The sequence below is a fragment of the Rattus norvegicus genome, chromosome 1 (assembly GCF_021556685.1).
Source record: "Rattus norvegicus strain SHRSP/BbbUtx chromosome 1, alternate assembly SHRSP_T2T, whole genome shotgun sequence".
Classification (NCBI taxonomy): Eukaryota; Metazoa; Chordata; class Mammalia; order Rodentia; family Muridae; genus Rattus; species Rattus norvegicus.
This window is the reverse complement of record NC_141534.1, coordinates 251,619,239-251,645,115: the sequence shown is the minus strand read 5'-3', so window position 1 is coordinate 251,645,115 and position 25,877 is coordinate 251,619,239. Positions and strand designations below refer to the sequence as shown.

The 25,877-nt window shown below is 41.1% G+C and overlaps 1 long non-coding RNA gene across 10 annotated transcripts; it reads left to right on the top strand.

Annotated features, from left to right (window-relative positions):
- LOC120100032 (uncharacterized) lies at positions 1 to 25,877 on the top strand. Of its 10 annotated transcripts, none has more exons than XR_015653326.1 (5): positions 18 to 201; positions 12,364 to 12,839; positions 14,828 to 14,934; positions 21,632 to 21,732; positions 24,195 to 25,877. It is a non-coding gene; the product is annotated as an uncharacterized LOC120100032 (long non-coding RNA). The 10 variants fall into 10 exon arrangements; XR_015653332.1 differs by having other exon boundaries at positions 20 to 105; positions 12,364 to 12,466; XR_015653328.1 differs by having other exon boundaries at positions 20 to 105.

Here is a 25,877-nt window from a genome sequence, read left to right as displayed (position 1 = left end):
GAGTGCCTTTGTTCCCTGGGGTCCCCCGTATCAAGAATGAGGTGTTCCTGCAATAAAGGCTGTTGAGAAGAATCCAACGGTGTCGCATCTTCCTTGCTGGTCGAGGTGGGTGCTTCAACTGGTGACCAAGTATGGGGACCCGAGAAAATTCTCTTTTCTTGTGAGTTCAGAAGTCTTTAGTTTTCCGGACAGGCAAAGTCGGTAAGTTCCCAGAAGGGGCAATTAGCTTCTGAATAAGGGACCATAAAGCTCCCAGGGAATAGGGATCAAAAAATTTCTCTAATGGGACAATAAGGTTTTCTGGAGTAAGCAGAGACGATGAAAGCTTTGGTATACAGGCTACAAAGTAAGGTTCTCTGGTGTAAGCAGAGACGATGAAAGCCTTGGTTTAGAGGCAAAAGGGTTTGTGGAACACAGCAATGTTGTCTTTCTCATTTGATCCTTTGTGGGTTGGACTAGCACTTTTGCCTTATACTCTTTTTGTGTTGTGGTGTTGCTACTGTTTGAATTGCCATCTTCCAGGACACGAATGCATTTGCTGGGAAGAGCCCACTAATGATGAGCCACAAGATCATGTGTAAATAAACATGCCAGCTCGCCCTGCTCGTAAATCAATCATAAATAAGGTCATAAAAGCATGGGAAACTCACACTCCACCCCACTCCTGTCAGCTCTTCAGGAGCTTCTTGGTCAGTGTAAGCTTAAAATCGAAAAGAAAATCCTGTTGAGTTTTCTTGATGAATGTAACCATTGTGCTCCGTGTTTTATAGTGTCAGGATCGCTCAAGTTAAGAGCATGGGACAAGTGAGGAAAAGATCTGTATTGGGAAACTACAGACAGCAAGCTTAAACCAGGGAAAAAGGTGCTTTGGTGTATGGTTTGTGCCTGTTTAGAAGATAAACGATGTGAAGAAGCTGTTAGGACAGGTCAGAAAATCCTTACAGAGCAACAAGAGAGTATGTCAGAAGGAGAGAAAGTTTTGAAGGAAGGAAAGAAAAGAAAAGGAGGAAAAGAAGTAAAGGAAAAGACAGAAAAGACCAAGGAGAGGATAGACAGAGACAGAGGTAATAATCAGGACCTAGAGACAAAGAAAATATATCCCTCCTTAAAGGCATTGACCTTGGGAATGTCTAGTGACTCAGAGCTTAGTGATAATGACTTAGTTGACCTTGAGGAAGAAGCCACTCTGTATGAGAAAGAGATTTATCATCCTGACTGGCCACACGCCTATGCTATGCAGAAACAAGTCAAAGAATTAGATAAGAAAGCAATTATACCAATGGCACCCCCTGCACCTCTGTATAACTTTCAATGTCAAAGGATGGTGAAGCCTGCAGGAGGTACTCTTTTTGCCCAGAAGTATGGAAAGAGTTAGGATTGAGTTTTCCAGTTTTCCTGGATGTAAATGGGCAGCAACATCATGAACCTGTTGACTTTAAGACAATAAAGCAATTAGCAGAGTCAGTCAAAACCTATGGAGTCAAGGCAGCTTTTGTTATCGCTCAAATTGAGGCTCTTGGCAGATACTGTCTCACCCCTGGAGACTGGGGGAGTTTATCCAGAGCTTGTCTTTCTCCGGGTCAATATTTGGATTGGAAATCTTTCCTTTATGAAAATGCTAACACTCAAGCTGCCATCAATTTGCCTTCAGGAGCAGACCCTCAGAGACATTGGGACGCTGACATGCTATTGGGAATAGGCAGATTTGCTCTGGACCAGACTGGTTATCCAGATCAGGTCTATAGCCAGATTAATGAAATAGCCATTAAAACCTGGAAAGCATTGCCTAATAGAGGCGCAGTCTTCAGGAACCTTACCAAGGTTCTGCAAGGACCCACAGAGCCATTTACAGACTTTGTAGCCCTCATTGTGGAGTCCACTACCAAGATCTTCGGAGACCCCAATACACCCATGCCTCTTAATTTTTTTTTTTATTAACTTAAGTATTTCTTATATACATTTCAAGTGTTATTCCCTTTCCCAGTTTCCGGGCAAACATCACCCTCCCCCCTTCTCTTCCTTATGGCTGTTCCCCTCCCCAACGTCCTCCCATTGTCGCCCTCCCCCCAGCAATCTAGGTCATTGGCGGTTCAGTCTTAGCAGGACCCAGGGCTTCCCCTTCCACTGGTGCTCTTACTAGGATATTCATTGCTACCTATGAGATCAGAGTCCAGGGTCAGTCCATGTATAGTCTTTAGGTAGTGGCTTAGTCCCTGGAAGCTCTGGTTGCTTGGCATTGTAGTACATATGGGGTCTCTAGCCCCTTCAAGCTCTTCCAGTTCTTTCTCTGATTCCTTTAACGGGGGTGCTATTCTCAGTTCAGTGGTTTGCTTCTGGCATTCGCGTCTGTGTTTGCTGTATTCTGGCTGTGTCTCTCAGGAGCGATCTACATCCGGCTCCTGTCGGCCTGCACTTCTTTACTTCATCCATCTTGTCTAATTGGATGGCTGTATATGTATGGGCCACATGTGGGGCAGGCTCTGAATGGGTGTTCCTTCTGTGTCTGTTTTAATCTTTGCCTCTCTATTCCCTGCCAAGGGTATTCTTGTTCCCCTTTTAAAGAAGGAGTAAAGCATTCACATTTTGATCATCCGTCTTGAGTTTCATTTGTTCTAGGCATCTAGGGTAATCCAAGCATTTGGGCTAATAGCCACTTATCAATGAGTGTATACCATGTGTGTTTTTCTGTGATGGGGTTACCTCACTCAGGATGATATTTTCCAGTCCCAGCCATTTGCCTACGAATTTCATAAAGTCATTGTTTTTGATAGCTGAGTAATAATCCATTGTGTAGATGTACCACATTTTCTGTATCCATTCCTCTGTTGTAGGGCATCTGGGTTCTTTCCAGCTTCTGGCTATTATAAATAAGGCTGCGATGAACATAGTGGAGCATGTGTTTCTTTTATATGTTGGGGCATCTTTTGGGTATATACCCAAGAGAGGTATAGTTGGATCCTCAGGCAGTTCAATGTCCAATTTTCTGAGGAAACTCCAGAATGATTTCCAGAATGGTTGTACCAGTCTGCAATCCCACAAACAATGGAGGAGTGTTCCTCTTTCTCTGCATCCTCGCCAGCATCTGCTGTCACCTGAGTTTTTGATCTTAGCCATTCTCACTGGTGTGAGGTGAAATCTCAGGGTTGTTTTGATTTGCATTTCCCTTATGACTAAAGATGTTGAACATTTCTTTCGGTGCTTCTCTGCCATTCGGCATTCCTCAGCTGTGAATTCTTTGTTTAGCTCTGAACCCCATTTTTTAATAGGGTTATTTGTCTCCCTGCGGTCTAACTTCTTGAGTTCTTTGTATATTTTGGATATAAGGCCTCTGTCTGTTGTAGGATTGGTAAAGATCTTTTCCCAATCTGTTGGTTGCTGTTTTGTCCTAACCACAGTGTCCTTTGCCTTACAAAAGCTTTGCAGTTTTATGAGATCCCATTTGTCGATTCTTGATCTTAGAGCATAAGCCATTGGTGTTTTGTTCAGGAAATTTTTTCCAGTGCCCATGTGTTCCAGATGCTTCCTAGTTTTTCTTCTATTAGTTTGAGTGTATCTGGTTTGATGTGGAGGTCCTTGATCCACTTGGACTTAAGCTTAGTACAGGGTGATAAGCATGGATCGATCTGCATTCTTCTACATGTTGATCTCCAGTTGAACCAGCACCATTTGCTGAAAATGCTGTCATTTTTCCATTTGATGGTTTTGGCTCCTTTGTCAAAAATCAAGTGCCCATAGGTGTGTGCGTTCATTTCTGAGTCTTCAATTCTGTTCCTTTGATCAATCTGTCTGTCTCTGTACCAATACTACCCAGTTTTTATCACTATTGCTCTGTAATACTGCTTGAGTTCAGGGATAGTGATTCCCCCTGAAGTCCTTTTATTATTGAGGATAGTTTTAGCTATCCTGGGTTTTTTGTTATTCCAGATGAATTTGCAAATTGTTCTGTCTAGCTCTTTGAAGAATTGGATTGGTATTTTGATGGGGATTGCATTGAATCTGTAGATCGCTTTTGGTAAAACGGCCATTTTTACTATATTAATCCTGCCAATCCATGAGCATGGGTGATCTTTCCATCTTCTGAGGTCTTCTTCAATTTCTTTCTTCAGAGTCTTGAAGTTCTTATTGTACAGATCTTTTACTTGCTTGGTTAAAGTCACACCGAGGTACTTTATATTCTTTGGGTCTATTATGAAGGGTGTCGTTTCCCTAATTTCTTTCTCGGCTTGTTTCTCTTTTGTGTAGAGGAAGGCTACTGATTTATTTGAGTTAATTTTATACCCAGCCACTTTGCTGAAGTTGTTTATCAGCTTTAGTAGTTCTCTGGTGGAACTTTTGGGATCACTTAAATATACTATCATATCATCTGCAAATAGTGATATTTTGACTTCTTCTTTTCCGATCTGTATCCTCTTGACCTCTTTTTGTTGTCTGATTTCTCTGGGTAGAACTTCAAGAACTATATTGAATAAGTAGGGAGAGAGTGGGCAGCCTTGTCTAGTCCCTGATTTTAGAGGGATTGCTTCAAGTTTCTCTCCATTTAGTTTAATGTTAGCAACTGGTTTGCTGTATATGGCTTTTACTATGTTTAGTTATGGGCCTTGAATTCCAATTCTTTCCAGGACTTTTATCATGAAGGGGTGTTGAATTTTGTCAAATGCTTTCTCAGCACCTAATGAAATGATCATGTGGTTTTGTTTTTTCAGTTTGTTTATATAATGGATCACGTTGATGGTTTTCCGTATATTAAACCATCCCTGCATGCCTGGGATGAAGCCTACTTGATCATGGTGGATGATTATTTTGATGTGCTCTTGGATTCGGTTTGCCAGAATTTTATTGAGTATTTTTGCATCGATATTCATAAGGGAAGTTGGTCTGAAGTTGTCTTTCTTTGTTGGGTATTTGTGTGGTTTAGGTATAAGAGTAATTGTGGCTTCATAGAAGGAATTCGGTAGTGCTCCATCTGTTTCAATTTTGTGGAATTGTTTGGATAATATTGGTACGAGGTCTTCTATGAAGGTCTGATAGAATTCTGCACTAAACCCGTCTGGATCTGGGCTCTTTTGGTTGGGAGACCTTTACTGACTGCTTCTATTTCCTTAGGAGTTATGGGTTGTTTAACTGGTTTATCTGTTCCTGGTTTAACTTCGGTACCTGTTATCTGTTTAGGAGATTGTCCATTTCCTGCAGATTTTCAAGTTTTGTTGAATATAGGTTTTTATAGTAAGACCTGATAATTTTTTGAATTTCCTCTGAATCTGTAGTTATGTCTCCCTTTTCATTTCTGATTTTGTTAATTTGTACACACTCTCTGTGTCCTCTCCTTAGTCTGGCTAAGGGTTTATCTATCTTGTTGATTTTCTCAAAGAACCAACTTTTGGTTCTGTTGATTCTTTCTATGGTCCTTTTTGTTTCTACTTGGTTGATTGCAGCTCTGAGTTTGATTATTTCCTGCCTTCTACTCCTCCTGGCTGTACTTGCTTCTTTTTGTTCTAGATGTTTTAGGTGTTCTGTTAAGCTGGTGACATATGCTCTTTCCTGTTTTTTTCTGCAGGCACTCAGTGCTATGAGTTTTCCTCTTAGCACAGCTTTCATTGTGTCCTATAAGTTTGGGTATGTTGTACCTTCATTTTCATTAAATTCTAAAAAGTCTTTAATTTCTTTCTTTATTTCTTCCTTTATCAGGTTATCGTTGAGTAGAGAATTGTTCAATTTCCACATATATGTGGGCATTCTTCCCTTATTATTATTGAAGACCAGTTTTAGGCAGTCGTGGTCTGATAGCATGCATGGGATTATTTCTATCTTTCTGTACCTGTTGTGGCCCGTTTTTTTTACCAATTATATGGTCAATTTTGGAGAAAGTACCATGAGGAGCTGAGAAGAAGGTATATCCTTTTGCTTTAGGATAGAATGTTCTATAAATATCTGTTAAGTCCATTTGGATCATGACTTCTCTTAGTCTGTCTACATCTTTGTTTAATTTCTGTTTCCATGATCTGTCCATTGATGAGAGTGGGGTGTTGAAATCTCCTACTATTATGGTGTTTGGTGCAATGTATGTTTTGAGCTTTAGTAAGGTTTCTTTTACGTATGTAGGTGCCCTTTATTTGGGGCATAGATATTTAGGATTGAGAGTTCATCTTGGTGGAATTTTCCTTTGATGAATATGAAGTGTCCTTCCTCATCTTTTTTGATGAATTTTAGTTGAGAATTGATTTTATTTTATATTAGAATGGCTACTACAGCTTTCTTCTTCTGACCATTTACTTGGAACGTTGTTTTCTAGGCTTTCCCTCTGAGGTAGTGTCTGTCTTTGTCTCTGAGGTGTGTTTCCTGTAGGGAGCAGAATGTAGGGTCCTCGTTGCATATCCAGTTTGTTAATCTATGTCTTTTAATCGGGGAGTTTAGGCCATTGATGTTGAAAGATATTAAGGAATAGTGATTATTGCTTCCTGTTATATATATATTTGGATATGAGGTTATGTTTGTGTGCTTTTCTTCTCTTTGTTTTGTTGCCAAGATGATTAGTTTCTTGCTTCTTCTAGGGTATAACTTGCCTCCTTATGTTGGGCTTTACCATTTATTATCCTTTGTAGTGCTGGATTTGTTGAAAGATATTGTGTAAACTTGGTTTTGTCATGGAATATCTTGGTTTCTCCATCTATGTTAATTGAGAGTTTTGCAGGATACAGTAACCTAGACTGGCATTTGTGTTCTCTTAGGGTCTGTATGACATCTGTCCAGGATCTTCTGGCTTTCATAGTTTCTGGCGAAAAGTGTGGTGTGATTCTGATAGGTCTGCCTTTATATGTTACTTGACCTTTTTCCCTTACTGCTTTTAATAGTCTTTATTTTGTGCGTTTGGTGTTTTGACTCTTATGTGACAGGAGGTGTTTCTTTTCTGGTCCAATCTATTTGGAGTTCTGTAGGCTTCTTGTATGCATATGGGTATCTCTATTTTTAGGTAAGGGAAGTTTTCTTCTATGATTTTGTTGAAGATATTTACTGGTCCTTTGAGGTGGGAGTCTTCACTCTCTTCTATACTTATTATCCTTAGGTTGTATCTTCTCATTGAGTCCTGGATTTCCTGTATGTTTTGGACCAATAGCTTTTTCCGCTTTACATTATCTTTGACAGTTGACTCAATGATTTCTATGGTATCTTCTGCTCCTGAGATTCTTTCTTCCATCTCTTGTATTCTGTTAGTGAATCCCATATCTATAGCTCCTTGTCTCTTCTTTTGGTTTTCTATATCCAGCGTTGTTTCCATGTGTTCTTTCTTGATTGCTTCTATTTCCATTTTTAATTCCTTCAACTGTTTGATTGTGTTTTCCTGGAATTCTTTCAGGGATTTTTTGACTCCTCTCTATGTGCTTCTACTTGTTTATTTATGTTTTCCTGGAATTCTTTCAGGGATTTTTGCGATTCCTCTCTGTAGGCTTCTACTTGTTCTCTAAGGGAGTTCTTCACATCTTTCTTGAAGTCCTCCAGCATCATGATCAAATATGATTTTGAAACTAGATCTTGCTTTTCTGGTGTGTTTGGATATTCAGTGTTTGCTTTGGTGGGAGAATTGGGTCCGATGATGCCATGTAGTCTTGGTTTCTGTTGCTTGGGTTCCTGAGCTTGCCTCTTGCCATCAGATCATCTCTAGTGTTACGTTGTTCTGCTATTTCTGACAGTGGCTAGACTGTCCTATAAGCCTGTATGTCAGGAGTGCTGTAGACCTGTTTTCCTGTTTTCTTTCAGCCAGTTATAGGGACAGAGTGTTCTGCTTTCGGGCGTGTAGTTTTTCCTATCTACAGGTCTTCAGCTGTTCCTGTGGGCCTGTGTCTTGAGTTCACCAGGCAGGTCACTTGCAGCAGAAAAGTTGGTCTTACCTGTGGTCCTGAGGCTCAAGTTTGCTCGTGGGGTGCTGCCTACGAGCTCTCCGTGGTGGCAGCAACCAGGAAGATCTGCACTGCCCTTTCTGGGAGCTTCCATGCACCAGGGTTCCAGATGGTGTTTGGTGTTTTCCTCTGGCATCAGAGATGTGTGCAGAGTGCAGTCTCTTCTGATTTCCCAGGCGTGTCTGCATCTCTGAAGGTTTAACTCTCCCTCCCTGGGGATTTGGGTGCAGAGAACTGTTTATCTGCTCGGTCCCCTCAGGTTCTGGCGGTGTCTCAGACACAGTGGATCTGCTGCTCCTGGGCCCTCCTCTACGGGAACCCAGAGGCCGTATACAGTTTCCTCTTGGGCCAGGGATGTGAGCAGGGGTAGGCAGTGTTGGTTTTCTCTTCTGCTCTGCAGCCTCAGGAGTGCCCACCTGACCAGGCGGTGAGGTCTCTCTCCCATGGGGTTTGGGAACAGAGAGCTGCTGCGGGCAGGGATCCGCCAGTTTGTGACTCCCCCTGCTACATACTGGAAGTGCCCGGTCCTAGAGGAATTTTGCCTCTGTGTGTCCTGAGATCACCAGGCAGGTCACTTGCAGCAGAAAAGTTGGTCTTACCTGTGGTCCCAAGGCTCAAGTTTGCTCGTGGGGTGCTGCCTATGAGCTCTCCACAGCGGCAGCAACCAGAGCTATGCCTCTTATTAAGCAGCTAGTGTATGAACAATGTACAAAAGATTGTAGGACTGCTATAGCACCGTATAAACATAATGGTTAAGAATTTGGATGAAGGTCTGCAGGGAGATAGGAGGGCCATTGACTAATGTTGGCCTAGCTGCAGCAATGGTACAATTAAAAAGGAAGGGTACTACAGAGATTTGCTTCAGATGTGGCCGTAAAGGGCACTAAAGAAGTCAGTGCCCAGACAGAAGTGGAGAACAGAGTAATAGCAGACCTCCACAACCTAGATTGTGCCCCTGCTGTAAGAAAGGGAACCACTGGGCAAATGAATGTCAATCTATAAAAGACTTGGATGGTCGCCCCCTAGCGACAGGATATGTTGGTGCACGGCCAAAAAACGGACAAAGGGGCCCACGTCCCCAGGGCCCTCAAATATATGGGGCTCTACAGAACGACAGGCAGGGACAAGACAAACAGAGGCCTTGGCCTTCTCTTCACCACCCAAAGGACCAAGGAAGCCACTAAAGGCTCCGCAGGACTGGACCTCCACTCCACCACCAGACTCATACTGACCCCCCAAGTGGGAGTACAGCCTATAGACACAGATTTTAGAGGACCTCTCCCTAAAGATACAGTTGGGCTGTTGTTGGGACGCTCCTCCTCTGCCCTGAAAGGTTTACAGATTGTACCTGGAGTAATTGACCCTGATTATTTAGGCACAGTAAAAGTCTTGGTAACCTCTCCCCAGGGAATTACTGCTATTTCTCCTGGAGACAGAATTGCCCAGCTGCTGCTTCTGCCTATCTTGCATAGGCATTTTCCTGCTGAAAATAGAGTCAGAAGAGACAGAAGTTTAGGATCTACAGGCTCCCGATTTGCCTTTATCTTGTTAGAACTGGGTAATCGTCCAATGTTAACTTTGACTGTGGAGGGATGTTCTTTCCTTGGTTTGTGAGACACTGGAGCAGATCATAGTATCATCTCTGTTCATGACTGGCCACCCAGGTGGCCTACGCAAACATCATCTCAGGCCCTATGTGGTCTAGGGTATGAAATGGCTCCCTTACTTAGCTCCAAGGAGTTGACATGGAATGATGCAGAAGGAAGGTCAGGAAAGATTACTCCATATATTATAGACATTCCTGTGACACTGTGGGGCAGAGATGTATTAATAAATTTAGACATGAAACTGACTAATGAGTACTCCCCACAGGCCAAGGATATGATGACAAAAATGGGCTACATGCCCAGAAAAGGTCTAGGAAAAAATTTACAAGGACAAGCTGACCCAGTGCTGCTGAATTCTAAAAGGGACAGGACAGGTCTGGGTTTTTCCTAGGGGCCATTGAGGGAGGCACACCCATTACATGGAAAACAGAGGAACATGTGTGGATTCCTCAATGGCCTTTATCCTCTGAAAAATTAACTGCTGCTGCTGAATTAGTGTCTGAACAGCTGCATTTGGGACATATACAGCCAGCCACATCCACCCTGGAACACACCTATATTTGTTATCAAGAAAAAATCAGAAAAGTGGCAATTATGACATGATTTAAGAGCTATCAATTCTCAGATGCAAATAGTGGGTCCCATACAGAGAGGTTTACCACTGCTCTCTAGTATTCCTGATGATTGGCCTATTATTATTATTGACATTAAAGACTGCTTTTTATTCCATTCCTCTTGCCCCACAAGATAGCGTGCGATTTGCATTTACTTTACCCTCTATGAATAATGAAGAACCTGATAAGCATTATCAGTGGGTGGTCTTGCCTCAAGGTATGGCGAATAGCCCTACTATGTGTCAGCTGTATGTATGACAAGCCCTACAGCCTATACGTGACCAATTCCCAAAATTAAGAATAATACATTTTATGGATGATATATTGCTTTCCGCTAAAGATTGTAGCACCCTAGAAACGGCCTATGCTAAAGTGGTTAAGGTGCTTGAAAACAATCAATTGTTTATAGCACCAGAAAAGGTTCAAATGGGCAAAAAGGGAGAGTATTTAGGAACAAAGATTACTCCTCATAGTATTTCCCCTCAGAAAATTGAATTACGAAAAGATCATTTAAAAACATTAAATGACTTTCAAAAGTTACTAGGAAGCATAAATTGGATTCGACCCTATAGTAAAATGCCTAATGTAGATTTACAGCCACTCTATGAGATCCTGAAAGGAGATTCTCAGCTTACTTCACCCCGTGCTTTAACCAAGGAAGCACGATTATCCTTAAGGAAAGTAGAGGAAGGACTGGAAAAGGCAATGCTAAGAAAGTACAGGGAAAAGGAGGATCTTCTTTTGTGTATACTGAGAACTTTTCATCAGTCTACAGGAGTGCTATGGCAACAAGGACCACTTCTGTGGATTTATCCCCATATTTCCCCTAATAAGACCCTTGAATATTATCCTTCTGCTGTTGCACAGCTTGCTATGTTATGTGTTAAATCTTGTATTCAGCATTTTGGTATTTTACCCAAGAAAATTATTATACCATATACTGCAACACAGGTGGAAACACTGTGTGCCCTAATAGATGATTGGGCCATATTATGCTGTAGTTTTGATGGAGAGTTTGACAATCATTATCCTAAGGATCCTTTGTTACAATTTTTACTGAACATCCAGTGATTTTTCCTAAAGTCACTGCCTCAGAGCCTTTGTCTGGAGCGTTAGATATTTATACAGATGGCTCCAAGACAGGTGTAGGTGCCTATATGGTTGATTCTCAAGAACCAGTATTAATTCAATACAGTCCAGGCACCCCCCAAATTACAGAATGTAAAATTGTATTGAAAGTTTTTATAAGATTTCATGATTCTTTTAATTTAATTTCTGATTCTGCTTATGTAGTTAACCCTGTGCGCTCACTTGAAATTGCATGGCCAATTAGGTCGACTAGTACTGTATGTCAAATTCTTTTAGAATTACAAAAATTGATTTGGGCCAGAAAAAATAAATTTTTCATACAACATAATCGAGCTCATACTAATTTGCCTGGTCCCAGGGCCAGTAATAATGCCCTGGTGGATGGTAGTACTCATAGAGAATTTATTTTTCATGCAGCTCCAGTTGATCTCGCTAGAGAATTTCATCAAAAGTTCCATGTTCCTGCTTTCACTCTTCAACAAAAATTTAAAATCTCTAGAGCTGCAGCTCGTAATGTGGTGCTAAGTTGCCAGAATTGTGTTCAATTTCACCCCCCTCCTCAGGTGGGAATTGACCCTCGTGGTCTGATTCTGCTAAGACTTTGGCAGATGGATGTCACACACATATCTCAATTTGGAAATTTAAAATATGCTCATGTTTCTGTTGATACCTGCTCCGGTATTATACATGCCACTCTGATCACTGTGAAAAGGCTCGTAATGCCATTAGTCATTGCTTAGAGGCGTGGGCAGCCTGGGGAAAGCCTGATAGTCTCAAGACAGACAACGGGCCTGCCTACACTGCAAAGTCCTTTTGGGCATTTTGCCAAACTATGCAGGTCAAACATACTACAGGATTGCCATACAATCCCCAAGGTCAAGGAATTGTGGAAAAAGCACATCATACCTTAAAAGAGCTCTTACAAAAACAAAAAGGGGAATTGTCTATGGCAGAACACCAAGAGAACAGTTGTCTTTAGCTCTTTTTACTCGGAATTTCTTAATTTTGGACACGCATGGCTGCTCTGCTGCGGATCGCCATGCTGCTACTAAACCTATGACTAATGCAGACGTAAAGTGGAAGGATGTCTTAACTGGTGAATGGTGTGGCCCAGATCCCGTAATTTCGAGATCTAGGGGAGCTGTTTGTGTTTTTCCACAGAATCAAGACAATCCGATCTGGGTGCCTGAACGTTTGACTCGCAAACTGCCTCCTGCTATTCCTGAAGATGAGACTATGAACCTTATTATTACTACTGGGAATGGTAATCCAGGTTGGTTCACTCATGCTGTGGGCTATTGCCAGATCCTAGCCAGTACTTATGCCAGTTCATAGCAATTCTACTGTTTTGCCAACCTTTTTATCCACATCCTGTTTGCGTGATGTTCCTTGTATAGTGCCAAATGGAGAATTGCCCCAACGGTATACTGCCACTAATCTTTCTTTGTTACATACATTATGTTTCACTCTTAAAAATTCCTCCCTGCCTTGCATATGGCTGCGAAGGACAACATTGGCAAATTGGTTAGATCCTGTAAGTAATAGTGCTATTGGCACTGGAACCATCCTGGCTGCCTTGAGTCAAATTACCCAAGGAGACTCTTCAGGCAGTGGGGACACATCAATCAATAATTCTGGTAAGTTGAACATTACAACTTTAATTATGATGCATAATTGTAGTTTTCCATCACCCTCAGGGCAAGGCATTCACACACTGGATAACTCTACCTGTAGTAGAGTCCTGCCTACTTGCCCCCCATATCAAGCCTTTCCACCTAATTTTACCCCATGTCAGAGTCCATTCCATAGAGCAAAACAATTCCTACCGGGATTTGAATTTTCCCCTCCTCTTGGCAATGTACAGTATGATATGGAAAAAAATAAGACTGGCAAGCATAATTTTTGGCCTTGGTATCAATGGGCATTATCAAATGAGCAGGGAGCATGCACATCTCTAATTCCTTTTGCTCGATTATTAGGTGAAGAATTTACATTGTATAATATTTCAGCCACTAGAACTAATAACAAAACCAGTTTAGTAAATGTAAAGATTAATGGCCTTTTAGCAAATGATGCTGCCATTGCTTCAGTATATGTTAGACCACCTTTATTCTTTCTTATAAGCACTAATGTAAGCGATAATGCTTTAAATTGTAATAACTCTGATGTAGTCCATTATTTAGCTGAATGCTGGGATGGCACCAATGATACCACAGTGATGGTCAAGATTCCTTCTTTTGTGCCTATCCCTGTGGAAGCAAATCCAGATAATTTCCCCATACTTCATTTACTAAGAACCAAAAGGGATTTTGGTATTATGGCAGCAATAATTTCAGCCATTATACTATCAGCCGCTGCAGCAACAACAGCCGCGATTGCTATGACTAATCAAGTACAGACGGCTGAGACTATCAATCAGATTGTGGAAAGAACCGCAGTGGCATTAGAGATACAAGAAGAATTTAATGCCCACGTGGCATCTGGCTTTCTATTAGCTAACCAACGAATTGATTTAATTCAAGAACAAATTGAGGCATTATATCATATGACACAGCTGACCTGTGTTTCCTCCCTTAGAGGCTTATGTATTACTCCTTTGCAAGCTAACCTTTCTCAGTATTCTCAGCAGAGCAAAGAAATCTCGAATTATTTGAAAGAAAACTGGTCCATGAAAGCGGAGCAATTATCGAGACAATTGCTGATGCAGATTGCTGTCCTTAACAAAACTAGAATGGAACTGATCACATTTGGAGATTGGGATTACCAATGCTTTCTCCTTTTTTAAAGAACGGGCTGGCATGTTCGCCTGGGGGGCCATTGTCCTCTTGGGATGCGGATTATGTCTATGGCTCTTTTGCCATTTACAACGAGAGCATGCCAGACACAAAGCGATTGTTTATCAGGCTATGGTTGCCATTGAAAGTGGTGTTTCTCCCAATATATGGCTGGCCTCTTTGAAAAATTAAGAGGTTGCCCTAGATCGTATTTTGTCACTGTTATGTGAAGCCATTGTATCCAGAGACGGGCAACTTTCCTTGGGCTTGGACCAACCTAAGGAAGGAGCCCGGTGACGATAGGGTTATCCAACGACGGGTAAGGCCAAACTGTCGAGAGGAACGACCTAAGACAGGAGCAATGACAATATTGATATGACACCCTGATCTAGACCAGTCATAGACAGAGGTGGCTACGCCCCGTTTGAACATTCGGGCTGGTCAAATGCCCCTCTGCCCAGTTTCTCCCCCAAATTAAACACACACGAATAGCCCAGAACGGTGTGTTACAACATAAATCCTCTCTAGCCATTGGGGTGCAGTCCTAACTGCAAGAGTGGCTTGCCATGGCCGAGGTGGGCACTCTGTGAGACATGTCTGATCTCTCTCAGACCACTACCTCCATCTAATGGTTTCAATTTTATAATACAATAAAGGGGGAGTTGTTGGGAGTGGTTAAATATGGCGCTGACATCTAGTGGTCGTTTGTGGTATTACAACCATTTAGCTGTGTCCTTGGCATTTCCTCTGGCATTTACAAGGCCAGGGTGATATGCATGCTAATAAGGTATCTCATACTCCACCAATCCCCAGAGGACAAGTTTACAGCCACTGTCTGTTTTGTACTTAAGGCAAGTGTCTTTGATCCCCGGGGTCCCAAGTATCAAGAATGAGGTGTTCCTGCAATAACGGCTGTTGAGAAGAACCCAACGGTGTCGTGTCTTCCTTGCTGGTCGAGGTGGGTGCTTCAGGATGAAAGGAAACAGGAAAACAGGTCTACAGCACTCCTGACACACAGGCTTAGAGGACAGTCTAGCCACTGTCAGAAATAGCAGAACGAGGTAACACCGGAGACAACCTGATGGCAAGAGGCAAGCACAGGAACCCAAGCAACTGAAACCAAGGCTACATGGCATCATCAGAGCCCAATTCACCCACCAAAGCAAACACTGAATATCCAAACACAAAAGAAAAGCAAGATCTAGATTTAAAAACACATTTGATCATGATGCTGGAGGACTTCAAGAAAGACATGAAGAACTTCCTTAGAGAAACACAGGAAAACATAAATAAACAAGTAGAAGCCTATAGAGAGGAATCAAAAAAATCCATGAAAGAATTTCAGGAAAACACAATCAAACTGTTGAAGGAATTAAAAATGGAAATAGAAGCAAAGAAGAAAGAACACAGGGAAACAACCCTGGATATAGAAAACCAAAGGAAGAGACAAGGAGCCATAGATATAAGCATCACAAACAGAATACAAGAGGTAGAAGAGAGAATCTCAGGAACAGAAGATTCCATAGAAATCATCGACACAACTGTCAAATATAATGTAAAACGGAAAGAGCTACTGGTTCAAAACATACAGGAAATCAGGGACACAATGAGAAGATCAAACCTAAGGATAATAGGTATAGAAGAGAGTGAAGACACCTAGCTCAAAGGACCAGTAAATATCTTCAAAAAATCATAGAAGAAAACTTCCCTAACCTAAAGAAAGAGATGCCCATGAACATACAAGAAGACTACAGAATTCCAAATAGATTGGACCAGAAAAGAAACACCTCCTGTCACATAATAGTCAAAACAGCAAATGCACAAAACAAAGAAAGAATATTAAAAGCAGTAAGGGAAAAAGGTCAAGTAACTTATAAAAGCAGACCTGTCAGCATCACACCAGACTTCTCACCAGACACTGTGAAAGTCAGAAGAACCTGGACAGATGTCATACTGACCCTAAGAGAACACAATTGCCATCACAGATTACTGTATCCTGTAAAAAATCTCAATTAACATAGATGTAGAAACCAAGATATTCCATGACAAATCCAAATTTACACAATATCTTTCTACAAATTCAGCAGTACAAAGGAAAATCTATGGTAAAGCCCAACATAAGGAGGCAAGTTAGACCCTAGAAAAACCAAGAAACTAATCATCTTGGCAAAAAATCAAAGAGCAGAAAAGCACACAAACATAATCTCACATGCAAATATAAATATAACAGGATGCAATAATCACTATTCATTAATATCTCTCAACATCAATGGTCTCAACTCTCCAATAAAAAGACATAGATTAACAAACTGGATATGCAATGAGGATCCTGCATTCTGCTGACTACAGGAAACACACAAAAACATACACTACCTCAGAGTGAAATGCTGGAAAACGAATTTCCAAGCAAATGGTCTGAAGAAGCAAGATTGTGTAGCCATTCTAATATTGAATAAAATCGACCTTCAACTTAAAGTCATCAAAATGATAAGGAAGGACACTACATATTCATCAAAGGAAAAATCCACCTAGATGAACTCTCAATCCTCAATATCTATGCTGCAAATATAAGGGCACATACCTACATGAAAGGAACCTTACTAAAGCTCAAAGCATATATTGCACATCACACAATAATAGTAGGAGATTTCAAAACCCCACTCTTATCAATGGACAGATCATGGAAACAGAAATTAAATAGAGATATACACAGACTAAGAGAAGTCATGAACCAAGTGGACTTAACAGATATTTATAGAACATCCTACACTAAAGCAAAAGGATATACGTTTTACTCACCACCTCATGTTACTTTCTCCAAAATTGACCATATAATTGGTGATAAAACAGGCCTCAATAGATATAGAAAGACAGAAATACTCCCATGCATCCTATCAGACCATCACGGGCTAAATCCGGTCTTCAATAACAGAAAGGGAAGGATGCCCACATATACATGGAAGTTGAACAATGCTCTACTCAATGATAATCTAGTGAGGTAAGAAATAAAGAAAGAAATTAAAGACTTTTTATAATTTAATAAAAATGAAGGAACAACATCTCCAAACTTATGGGACACAATGAAACCTGTGCTAAGAGGAAAACGCATAGGTCTCAGTGTCAGCAGAAAGAAACAAGAGAAATGGGGTTGGGGATTTAGCTCAGTGGTAGAGCGCTTGCCTAGGAAGCGCAAGGCCCTGGGTTCGGTCCCCAGCTCCGAAAAAAAAAAAAAAAAAAAAAAAAAAACAAGAGAAAGCATATGTCAGCAGCTTGACAGCACACCTAAAAGCTCTAGAACAAAAAGAAGCAAAAACAGCCAGGAGGAGCAGAAGGCAGGAAATAATCAAACTCAGAGCTGAAATCAACCAAGTAGAAACAAAAAGGACCATACAAAGAATCAACAGAACCAAAAGTTGGTTCTTTGAGAAAATCAACAAGAAAGATAAACCCTTAGCCAGACTAATGAGAGGACACAGAGAGTGTGTACAAATTAACAAAATCAGAAATGAAAAGGGATACATAACTACAGATTCAGAGAAAATTCAAAAAATCATCAGATCCTACTACAAAAGCCTATATTCCACAAAACTTGAAAATCTTCAGGAAATGGACAATTTCCTAGACAGATACCAGGTACTGAAGTTAAATCAGGAACAGATAAACCATTTAAACAGTCCCATAATTCCTAACGAAATAGAAGCAGTCATTAAAGGTCTCCCAACCAAAAAGAGTCCAGGTCCAGACTGGATTAGTGCAGAGATCTATCAGACCTTCATAGAAGACCTCGTACCAATACTATCCAAACTATTCCACAAAATTGAAACAGATGGAGCACTACCGAATTCCTTCTATGAAGCCACAATTACTCTTATACCTAAACCACACAAAGACCCAACAAAGAAAGAGAACTTCAGACCAATTTCCCCTATGAATATCGACGCAAAAATACTCAATAAAATTCTGGCAAACCGAATCCAAGAACACATCAAAACAATCATCCACCATGATCAAGTAGGCTTCATCCCAGGCATGCAGGGATGGTTTAATATACAGAAAACAATCAACATAATCCATTATATAAACAAACTGAAATATGAAAACCACATGATCATTTCATTAGATGCTGAGAAAGCATTTGAAAAATTCAACAGCCCTTCATGATAAAAGTCCTGGAAAGAATTGGAATTCAAGGCCTATACCTAAACATAGTAAAAACCGTACACAGCAAACCAGTTGCTAACATTAAACTAAATGAAGAGAAACTTGAAGCAATCCCACTAAAATCAGGGGCTAGACAAGGCTGCCCACTCTCTCCTTTCTTATTCAATATACTTCTTGAAGTTCTAGTCAGAGCAATCAGACAACAAAAGGAGATCAAGGGGATACAGATTGGAAAAGAAGAAGTCAAAATATCACTATTTGCATATGATATGATAGTATATTTACGTGATCCCCAAAGTTCCACCAGAGAACTACTTAACTGGATAAACACCTTCAGCAGAGTGGCTGGGTACAAAATTAACTCAAATAAATCAGTAGCCTTCCTCTACACAAAAGAGAAACAAGTCGAGAAAGAAATTAGGGAAAAGACATGCTTCATAATAGTCCCAAATAATATAAAATACCTCAGTGTGAATTGAAACAAGCAAGTGAAAGATCTGTATGATAAGAACTTCAAGCCTCTGAAGAAAGAAATTGAAGAAGACCTCCGAAGATGGAAAGATCTCCCTTGCTTATGGATTGGCAGGACTAATATAGTAAAAATGGCCATTTTACCAAAAGCAATCTGCAGATTCAATGCAATCCCCATCAAAATACCAATCTAATTCTTCAGAGAATCATACAGAACAATTTGCAAATTCATCTGGAATAATAAAAAACCCACGATAGCTAAAACTATCCTCAACAGTAAAAGGACTTCTGGGGGAATCACTATCTCTGAACTCAAGCAGTATTACAGAACAATAGTGGTAAAAACTGCATGCTATTGGTACAGAGACAGACAGATAGACCAGTGGAATAGAACTGAAGACCCAGAAATGAACCCACACACCTATGGGCACTTGATTTTTGACAAAGGAGCCAAAACCATCCAATGGAAAAAAGATAGCATTTTCAGCAAATGGTCAACTGGAGGTCACCATGTAGAAGAATGCAGATCAATCCATGCTTATCACCCTGTACAAAGCTTTAGTCCAAATGGATCAAGGACCTCCACATCAAACCAGATACACTCAAACTAATAGAAGAAAATGTGGGGAAGCATCTCGAACACACAGGCACTGGAAAATATTTCCTGAACAAAACACCACTAGCTTATGCTCTAAGATCAAAAATCGACAAATGGTATCTCATAAAACTGCAAAGTTTCTGTAAGGCAAAGGACACTGTTGTTAGGACGAAACAACAACCAACAAATTGGAAAAAGATCTTTACCAATCCTACAACAGATAGAGGGTTTATGTCAAAAGTATACAAAGAACTCAAGAATTTAGACTGCAGGGAGACAAATAACCCTATTAAAAATGGGGTTCAGAGCTAAACAAAGAATTCACAGGTGAGGAATTCCTAATGGCTGAGAAACACCTAAAGAAATGTTCAACATCTTTAGTCATAAGGGAAATGCAAATCAAAGCAACCCTGAGATTTCACCTCACACCAGTGAGAATGGCTAAAATCAAAAACTCAGGTGACAGCAAATGCTGGTGAGGATGTGGAGAAAGAGGAACACTTCTCCATTGTTGGTGGGAGTGCAGACTGGTACAACCATTCTGGAAATCAGTCTGGAGATTCCTCAGAAAAGTGGACATTGAAATACCTGAGGACCCAGCAATACCTCTCTTAGGCATATACCCAAATGATGCCCCAACATATAACAAAGACACATGCTCCAGTATGTTCATAGCAGCCTTATTTATAATAGCCAGAAGCTGGAAATAAACCAGATGCCCTTCAACAGACGAATGGATAGAGAAAATGTGGTACATCTACACAATGGAATATTACTCAGCTATCAAAAACAATGACTTTATGAAATTCGTAGGCAAATGGTTGGAACTGGAAAATATCATCCTGAGTGAGCTAACCCAATCACAGAAAGACATACATGGTATGCACTCATTGATAAGTGGCTATTAGCCCAAATGCTTGAATTACCCTAGATCCCTAGAACAAACGAAACTCAAGATGGATGACCAAAATGCGAATGCTTCACTCCTTCTTTAAAAGGGGAACAAGAATACCCTTGGCAGGAAATAGGAAGGCAAAGTTTAGAACAGTGGCAGAATGAACACCTATTCAGAGCCCGCCCCACATGTGGCCCATATATATATACAGCCACCAAACTAGATAAGATGGATGAAGCAAAGAAGTGCAGGCCGACAGGAACCGGATGTAGATCTCTCCTGAGAGACACAGCCAGAATACAGCAAATACATAGGTGAATGCCAGCAGCAAACCACTGAACTGGGAATGGGACCCCCGTTGAGGGAATCAGAGAAAGAACTGGAAGAGCTTGAAGGGGCTCGAGACACCATGTGAACAACAATGCCTACCAACCAGAGCTTCCAGTGACTACGCCACTACCCAAAGACTATACATGAACTGACCATGGGCTCCAACCTCATAGGTAGCAATGAATAGCCTAGTAATAGCACCAGTGGAAGGGGAAGCCCTTGGTCCTGCCAATACTGAACCCCCAGTGAATGTGATTGTTGGGGGGAAGGCGGTAATGGGGAGAGGATGGGGAGGGGAACACTCATGTACAAGGGGCATGGGAGGGGTTAGGGGATGTTGACCTGGAAACCGGGAAGGGGAATAACAATTGAAATGTAAATAAGAAATGCTCAAGTTAATAAAGATAAAAAAATAAAAAGATGCCAAAAGCCTACAATGGAAAAAAGAAATGATCTTCAACAAATGATACTGATCTAACTGGAAGACAATATGTAGAAGAAAGAAAATAGATCCATATTTATCACCTTGTACAAAATTCAAGTCCAAATAGATCAAGGACTTCAAATTAAAACCAGATACACTAAATATCATAGAAGAGAAAGTGGGAAATACCCATGAACACATTGGAACAGGAGACAATATCTTGAACAGAACACCAGTGTCTCAGATCAGTTTTGAGGATCAACAACTGATAAATGGGCCCTCGTGAAACTCAAAGGCTTCTGTAAGTCAAAGGATATTGTGAATAAGGGAAAATGGTAGCCTACAGATTTTGAAAGGATCTGAACATACCTACATATGAGAGAAGGCTAATATCTGAAACTTATTTTTTAAATTTTTTACTGGTTTTTTATTCATTTACATTTCAAATGTTATGCCCCTTCCCAGTTTTCCTTCCACAAGCCCCCTATCCTCTCCTTACTCCCCCTACCCCTATTTCCCACCTGCCCACCCACTATGGCCTCAGTGGCCTAGCATTTTCCTATCCTGGGTCATCAAGCCTGTATAGGACCAAGGGGTTTCCTTTCCAGTGATGCCATATAAGGCAATCCTCTCATAAATATCCACCTGGAGGCATGGGGAACCCCAGTATACTCTTTGGTTGGTGGCTTAGTACTTGGGAACATTGGGGGCTCTGATTGGTTGATATTGTTGTTCTTCCTATGAGGTTGCTATAGTCCTTTCCCTTTTCCTTCCAGGTCCCCATGCTTTGTCCAATGATTGGCTGTGTACATCCACATCTGTATTGGTTTGAATCTGGCAGATCCGCTCAGGGGAAAGCTCTACTGGGCTCCTTTCAGTAAGCACTTCTTTGCATTAGCAATAGCGTCTTTGTTTGGTGTTATCAGATTGGATGGATCCCTAGCATCTGGGAATTTCTAGGGGCTACCAACAGTTCCCCTTCCCCCACTTGCTACACATCTACTTTCAAATTCCTAACCCTCTCTATTTCTCCACCATCTCCTTCCATATTTGAACTGACCCCCTTTTCACTCCACCTTCTCTCTTCTTCCCAGATTCCTGTCTCCCTCTACTTTCCAGAGATTATTCTCTTCCCCCTACTGAGTAGTACTGCAGCATCCACACTTTGTGGATCTCCTTTTTTTTTTTTTTAGTTTCATATGGTCTGTGGGCCACATCATATGTATGCCAAGTTTCTTTTTGGCTAATATCCACTTATCATTAGTACATAACATGTGTGTTCTTTTATGACTGGGTTAACTCACTCAGGATGATATTTTCAAGTTCCATCCATTTGCCTATGAATTTCATTGTTTTTAATAACTGAGTAGTACTCGTTGTGTAAAAGTACCACGTTTTCTAAATCCATTCTTCTGTTGAGAGACATCTTGATTCTTTCCAGCTACTAGCTAATATAAACAAGGCTGTTAAGAACATAGATGAGCATATGTCCTTGTTATATGTTAGGGCATTTTTGTGTATATGCCCAGGAGAAGTACAGCTGGGTACTCAAGTAGAACTAATTCCAACATTCTTAGGTACTGCCAGACTGTTTTCCACAGTGGTTGTACCAGCTTGCAATCCCACCAGAAATGGAGATGTGTTCTCTTTCTGCACATCCTCACCAGCATCTGAATTTTTGATCCTAGCCATTCTGACTAGTGTGAGATGGATTCTCAGGGTTGATTTGATTTGCATTTCCCTGATGACGAAGGATGTTGAAAATTTTTAGGTGCTTCTATTCTTGGCTGTTTGAGATTCCTGAACTGAGAATTTTCTGTTTAGCTCTGTGCCCCATTTTAGTAGGATTATTTGGTTCTCTGGAGTCTAACTTCTTGAGTCATTTGTATATTTTGGATATTAACCCAGTATCAGATGTAGGGTTGTTAAAGACAACTCATCTTTGCATTGCCATTTTGTTCTATTGACCATGTGCTTTGCCTTACAGAATCTTTGCAATTTTATGAGTTCCCACTTGTCAATTCTTGATCTTAGAGCATAACCATTGATGTTCTATGCAAGAAATTTTCCCTGTGCCAATGTGTTTGAGGTTCTTTCCCACTTTTTCTTCTATTAGATTTATCATATCTGGTTTTATGTGGAGGTCCTTGATCCACTTGGACTTGAGCTTTATACAAGGAGATAAAAATAGGTCAATTTGCATTCTTCTACATGCTGACCACCAGTTGAACCATCAATATTTGTTGAAAATGCTATCATTTTTCCCACTGGATGGTTTTGGGTCCTTGAACTCAAGAAGTTAGACACCCACAATGCAATTTTAAAATGGGGTACAGAGGAAAAGAGAGAAATCTCAATTGTCTGAAGAACACTTAAAGAAATGTTCATAGTCCTTAGTCATCAGGAAAATGCAAATCAAACAATTCTAAGATTTGATCTTACATATGTCAGAATGGCTAGGATCAAAAACTCAAATGGTAGCACATACTGATGAGGTTGTAGAGCACAGGGAACACTGCTCCATCGCTGGTAGGAGTGCAAACTTTTACAAACACTTGGAAAATCAATTTGATGCTTTCACAGAAAACTAGGAATGGCTCTACCTCAATAACCAGATATATCACTCCCTGGGCACATATCCAAAAGATGCTCCACAATACCACAAAGACAGTTAATCAACTATGTAATAGCAGCTTTATTTGTAGTTGTCAGAAACTGAAAACAATCTAGATGTCCCTCAACTGAAGAATGGTTAATGAAAATGTGGTATGTCTATACAACAGTATACTTTCATCTATAAAAAAACAAATATTTCATGAATTTTACAGGCAAATGGATGGATCTTAAGAATTTTATCCTAAGTTAACCCAGTCTCCAAAGGACATGCTCTTGTAAGTGTATATTAGCCACAAATTACAGGGTATCCATGCTACCACAGACTCCAGGAGACTGTAACAGAAGGAGCGCACAATCAAGGATGTTTGGTGATCACTTGGAAGGGGACAGAGAATTGTGGAAGGCAGATGGGGATATGGAACTGATTGGGAGAAAGGATCATGAAATGTGGTGGGAGATTCAGTGTTGGTTGTGTGGAGGAACAGGGGAGATGGCTGGATGGCCATGAGAATGAATGGAAAGCAGCAACTAACAGGGGGAAGGGCAACTTCAGGTAAAGAAAGAGACCTGGTTTAGGAGAGACATCCAAGAATCAGTAGTTGTATCCTTACCTGTGACTCACAGCTTTGGGTATATGGAGCCTGGGAAGGCAGGAACCCAGGTTAAGCAATAGGAAAACCAACCCATCCAAAAATTTTGATACAAAACTTTTCCTGTTTACAGGAAATGCAGGGCTTGGAAATGGAGTAGAGCCTGAGGAATGGCCAAACAAAACCAGCCCAACTTGAGACACATCCCAAGGACAAACACCAAACCCTGACACTATTACTAATACTCTGTTATGCCTGCAGACAAGAGTCTAGCATGGCTGTCCTCAGACAGGCTCAGACAACCAACTGACTCAGACAGATGCAGACATCCACAGCCAAACAATGGATGGAGTTTGGTGACTTTTATGGAAGAAGAGGAAGAAGGATTGCGACCTTTCTCTTTTGAGAGGGGAAATCGACAAGAAGACCAACAGAATATCTTTTTAGAGATGGGAATTCCACAAGAAGAACAACAGAATCAACTGACCTCGGCAATTGGGGCTTTCAGAGACTTAACCACCAACCAAAGACCATAAAACGGCTAGACCTAGGTCTCTTTGCACATATATAGCAGATGTACAGCTTGGCCTTCATTTGAGACCTGAACAAATGAAACTGAGGCTATTCCAAAAGCTGTTTGATGCATGTAGGATATGTTATTCTAGCTGTACTGCCTTGTCAGGACTCAGTGGGAGAGGAGGCACCTACTCTTGCAGAGACTTGAAGTGTAGGATTGGGGAATATCCAGGAGTCCCCCAACCACGGAAAGGAGAAAGTAAGAGAGGACTGGGGAAGGAGTATGTGAGGGGGGTTGACTGGGAGGGGAAGTGGGCCACATGTAAAGTGAATAATTAAAAAATAAAAAATAGAGGTCATCGGCAGGTGTGCCCCTCTGAAGACTCTACAACCTGAAGTCCTCCAAGAAGATCTGCTGCACCCAAGGCAACAGAGAAGGTACCCTCCCAAATAACTTCAGTAGCTGGCCCCCCCAAGGAGTCCAGTGGACTAGGTACCCATCTCATTTACACAAACTGTACATCCATTCTGGTCAGTGCCTTCTGCATGGGCAGATCATCAGCATATCAGTCCCTCAGAAGACTCCACAGTCTGAAGGCATCCCAGAAGAACTTCTGCACACCCATAGCAACAGGTAAAGAACACTCACAAATAACCACAGCACATAGGACCCCTGAGGAACCCATTGGATATCTCCATTCAAACTCCACCTCCCTTTAAGCCTGCATCTTCTGCCAGGATGTATCATCAGCATATCTGCCCTTCTGATGATTCCACAATCTGAAGGACACCAAGGAGATCTGTTGAACCCAGAGCAAAAGATCCCACAGTAAGAAGGCCTACTAGGGGGGCTGCTACACCTAAGGCAAGAGACCACACAGTCTGAAGGATTCCCAGGAGACCTCCAACCAGGGCCACAGATCTCCCAAGGATACTGAAGCAAACCACTGACGCAGGAGGTAGGTGCAAGACAGAGAAAAATAAATCAGTTAACAATAGAGATAACCAGATATTGAGAAGCAAGTGCAAGAGCATAATTAATGAAAGCCAATGTACACTGGCACCATAAGACCTCATTTGGATACCCCAAAGCAAATGAAAATTATGATGCTGACCTGAAATCCTATCTCATGGAGTTAACAGGGTTAATTTAAAAAGACATAAGAAAAAGTGGGGAAGAATCTCAAACATTTGGGCACTGGAGAAAATTTCATGAACAAAAACCAATGGCTTATGCTCTAAGATCGAGATTCGAAAAATGGGATTTCATAAAACTGCAAAGCTTCTGTAAGGCAAAGGA